Source organism: Rhinoraja longicauda, chromosome 34, assembly GCF_053455715.1.
Source record: "Rhinoraja longicauda isolate Sanriku21f chromosome 34, sRhiLon1.1, whole genome shotgun sequence".
Lineage (NCBI taxonomy): Eukaryota > Metazoa > Chordata > Chondrichthyes > Rajiformes > Arhynchobatidae > Rhinoraja > Rhinoraja longicauda.
The window spans coordinates 1,603,595-1,608,652 of NC_135986.1; positions in this window are offsets into that span (position 1 = coordinate 1,603,595).

Below are 5,058 nucleotides of genomic sequence, written 5' to 3' on the forward strand. Positions count from 1 at the left end.
ATCACGGCCTGGTTCAGCAACTGGAATGCCCAGGAGCGAAGAAGACTTCTTCGGGCGGTCACGGTGGCGCAGCGGCAGAGTTGCTGCCTTACAGCGCTTGCAGCGCCGGAGACCCGGGTTCAATCCCCACTACGGGTCCTGTCTGTACGGAGTTTGTACGTTCCCCCCGTGACCTGCCTGGGTTTTCTCCGAGATCTTCGGTTTCCTCCCACACTCCAAAGATGTACAGGTTTGTAGGTTAATTGGCTTGGTAAATGTTTTTTTTTTAAAAGATTGTCCGTATTGTGTGTTAATGTGCGGAGATCGCTGGTCGGCACGGACTCAGTGGGCCGAAGGGCCTGTTTCCACTGTATCTCTAAACTAAACTTAACTAAGACTGCAAAAAGTGGTGAACACTGCCCGGTCCATTACAGGTACTGACCTCCCCCCACCATCGAAGGGGTTTACAGGAGTCACTGCCTCAAAAAGGCAGCCAACATCATCAGAGACCCACACCATCCTGGCCACATTCTCATTTCACCACTGCCGTCGGGAAGAAGGTTCAGGAACCTGAAAACTGTAACATCCAGGTTCAGGAACAGCTTCTTCCCTGCAGCCATCATGTTCCTGAACACCAACTAAACTATGAACTACACACCATCTTGGTTGCTTGTAGGACTCTGCCCTTTTTGCATTCACGACCGCAAGAAATTGCAGAGTTGTGGACGCAGCCCAGAACATCACACACAAACCTACCTCCCTTCCATCAACTCCGTCTACACCTCACGCTGCCTCAGCAAGGCCAGCAGCATAATCAAGGACCAGTCTCACCCCGTCACTCCCTCTTCTCCCCTCTCCCATCAGGCGAGGACTACAGTTTCTTCCCAGCTGTTATCAGGCAACTGAACCTGAAGGTTCACGAGGTTAATCCCCGGGATGGCAGGACTGTCATACGAGGAAAGATTGGAAAGACTGGGCTTGTATTCCCTGGAGTTTAGAAGGATGAAAGGGGATCTTATAGAGACGTATAAAATTATAAAAAGGACTGGACAAGCGCGATGCAGGAAAAATGTTCCCAATGTTGGGGGAGTCCAGAACCAAGGGCCACACAGTCTAATAATAAAGGGGAGGTCACTTAAAACTGAGGTGAGAAGGAACATTTTCAACCCAGAAAGTTGTGAATTTGTGGAATTCACTGCACAGAGGGCAGTGGAGGCCAATTCACTGGATGAATTTAAAAGAGAGTTAGATAGAGCTCTGGGGGCTAGTGGAATCAAGGGATATGGGAGAAGGCAGGCACGGGTTACTGATTGTGGATGATCAGCCATGATCACAATGAATGGCAGTGCTTGCTCGACGGGCCGAATGGCCTCCTCCTGCACCTATTTTCTATGTTTCTGTGTTTCTACCAGCAACCAGAGAGCTGTGCCGACCTCCCAACAACCTCATTGGAGACGCTCGGACTATCTTTAATCGTACTTTATCTTTATTGGACTCTCCCCATTATCTATGCATCGATTGTAATCATGTATGGTCTTTTCTTTAATTGAATAGCACACAAACGGAAGCCTTTAACTGTACCTCAGTTCATGTGACAATAATAAACTAAATTAAACTAATATTCGTGATTTTAATGTATTGATTGCTTTTGTGACGTTTCGGGTCGAGACCCGAGACACACTGAAACTGACACTGACACTGACACTGACACTGACACTGACACTGACACTGACACTGACACTGACACTGACACACACACTGACACACACACACACACACACACACACACACACACACACACACACACACACACACACACACACACACACACACACACACACACACACACACACACACACACACACACACACACACACACACACACACACACACACACACACACACACACACACACACACACACACACACACACACACACACACACACACACACACACACACACACACACACACACACACACACACTGACCCTCACTGGGAGATGGGTCCCACACACACACACTGACCCTCACACACTAGGACAATTTAAAGAAGCCAATTAATCCACAAACCTGCACATCTTTGGAGTGTGGGAGGAAACCGGAGCACCTGGGGAAACTCCAGATGGTCACGGGGAGAACGTACAAACGCCGTACAGACAGCGCCCATGGTTGGGGTTGAACCCGAGTCTGTGTTGCTGTGAGGCAGCAGCTCTACCCGCTGCGACACCGTGCCTGCCCGTGTGTTGCCAGTGATCGTTGCTACGGACACAACACGATCCCTTTGCCGTGATCGTACATATTGCCCGCACCTCTGGTCCCTGAGAATTGAGTGTTCGCTGGTCTCTGAAATGTCTTAATAACATAAGCCATGTTGAGACACCAAACAATGAAAATGATGGCTCTGTCTGTGCGTAACAAGGTCTGTAATGGCGTCCTTCATCCTGCCCACACTCCGTCATGCTGCCTCCAAACCTGCAGATTACCTGTCGTACCTCCAAAACGATTGGACAAGCTAGATGCAGGAGAAATGTTCCCAATGTTGGGGAAGTCCAGAACCAGGGGCCACAGTCTAAGAATAAAGGGGAGGCCATTTAACACTGAGGTGAGAAAAATCTTTTTCACCCAGAGAGTTGTGAGTTTGTGGAATTCTCTGCCACAGAGGGCAGTGGAGGCCAATCCACTGAATGAATTTAAGAGAGTTAGATAGAGCTTTAGGGGCTAGCGGAATCAAGGGATATGGGGAGGAGGCAGGCACGGGTTACTGATTGTGGATGATCAGCCACAATCACAATGAATGTCGGTGCTGCCTCGAAGGGCCAAATGGTCTCATCCTCCACCTATTTTCCATGTTTCTAATGCCTCTCCTACCTCCAGATTACCTGTCGTACCTGCAGATTATCTTTCATACCTCCAGATTACTTTCCATACCTCCAAATTACCCCTCGAACCTCCAGATTCAGGGCGTTTCTTCCCAGCTGTTATCAGGCAAATGAACCGTCCTCTCACCAACTAGAGAGCGGTCCTGACCTGCCATCTACCTCATTGGAGACCCTCGGACTATCTTTAATCGGACTTTACTGGACTTTATCTTGCACTAAGCGTTATTCCTTTATCCTGTATCTGTACACTGTGGATGCTGTGATTGTCATCATGTGTTGTCTTTCCGCTGGTAGGTCTCCAATTCCTCATATCATTCATCTCCCCCTTCTGCTTGTAGATTAGGGTGATGCTGCCCTTCCTCATAGAGTCTGACATGCTGCCGGCTAGAAGGATGTCGTTGTACACTTCCAGCAGGTCCGGGCCCACCCAGTCCCACAGAGCCCAATACAACTCTGCCGGTAAGCCATCGCTTCTGGGAGTTTTACTCGAGTCAAAGGAACGGATGGAGCCGGTCAGCTCCTCCAGGGTCAGTGGTTGGTCCAGACTCTCCCGCATGCTGTCGCCCAAGACTTCCGTGATGGAGGACAGGAAGTTCTGGGAGGCGGTGCTGTCTGTGGTCTTTCTGTCATACAAATCCTTATAAAAGGATCTGCAGATCCTCAGCATGTCCGTGTGCAAGGATGTTACCGAGCCGTCCTCCTGCCTAAGGCTGTTGATCACGGAGCTCCCCCTGTGAACCTTATGGAAGAAGCGTGAGCACGTCTCATCCTGCTCCACGTGGCCGACCCTGGACCGGAAGTTGATCTCGGAGGATTCAGAAGTAAAGAGCCGGGCTTGCCGGCCCTTCAACCCTCTAAGTTCCTCCCTCACATCCACCCCTCTCAACTGTACAAGGAGCAGTTGCTGCAAATCTGTCTGGAGTTGGCACAATTCCCTCTTGCTCTGTCTTGCTCTCTGAACCCCTTTAGAGATGAAGAACTTCTTGATGTTCTCCTTGGTTGCTTCCCACCAGAGTGTCGGGGAGTCAAAGAGGGGCTTCAAATTTCTCCAACATGCGTAGTCCCTCTCTAGTTCCTCAATGTTCTCTGGGGTCCACATTTAACTTCCACGTCCCTCTGCCCGCCTTCCGGTTCTCCTGTAGATGACAGGAGGCCTGAAGGAGGCAGTGGTCAGAGCAGAACACCGGCGCGAGGTCGGTGTGTCTGACCGTGCGTGACGGCCTTCGACGTGAAGAGGAAGTCTATCCGGGACCGGACTGAAACGTCCTGTCGCGACCAGGTGAACCACGGCTGGGACCCAACTGCAGGCTCGCTGAAGGCGTGATGCAGCTTTGCGTCTCTGACCGTCTCCATCAGGAGCTTGGAGGTGCGTCCAGTCTGTGGTCGGCACTGCCGGATCGTCCAGCCACATCGATGATGCAGTTGAAGACACCGGCCAGAAGGAACACATTGTACGAACACACGAACATCTTCAACACATTGTTGAACGCAGATTTGATATATATTAAAAAAATTCATTCCTATAGTTATCGGGGTCTGTACCTTTAAGAATAATGTATGGTCAAGCAGATGCTTGTTCGTAGACTTTGCTCACTTCTATTAGGTGCTAACTGTAGTTTTGTACTTTGCATACCTGCATGATGAGATTGATTAAATTGTACTTTGCATACCTGCATGATGATTAAGGTTGTGTTACATACCTGCATGATGGGATTAAGTTGTGTTCAATACATCTTTGTCTACTCCATGGTATAAAGAAATGAGGGGGGCACTGCTGCGTTAGAGAGACTTGTTCAGACTCCTGTACTCTGTGCAATCCTCTCTCATGTATTAAAACATTCAGTTGGATCTAAATTGCTGTGACTGTCGTTTGTTGGGAAAATATTTCTAACATAATTGGCGCCCAACGTGGAGCCCCAATACCTCTGTTGCCTTCTTCCAATAAACCAAGAGCGCTCACTTTAAGGATTTACGGAAGGTGGAAACAGAGTGACGGGGTCCAGTCGACATGACCGAGATAAAACTGAATGTTCCGTAGGAAGGGGCCCCCCCCCCCGGGTTAAGTAATTTGATTTTGTCGAACCGTTTGATTCCCCGCTGACCTGTGTAGGAATTGTCTAGCACAAAAAATCGGAGAGTAGTGCGACTACTTCTCCAAACGGCGCGGCCGTAAGACCGAAGTCAGGGACTTCAAGGGTC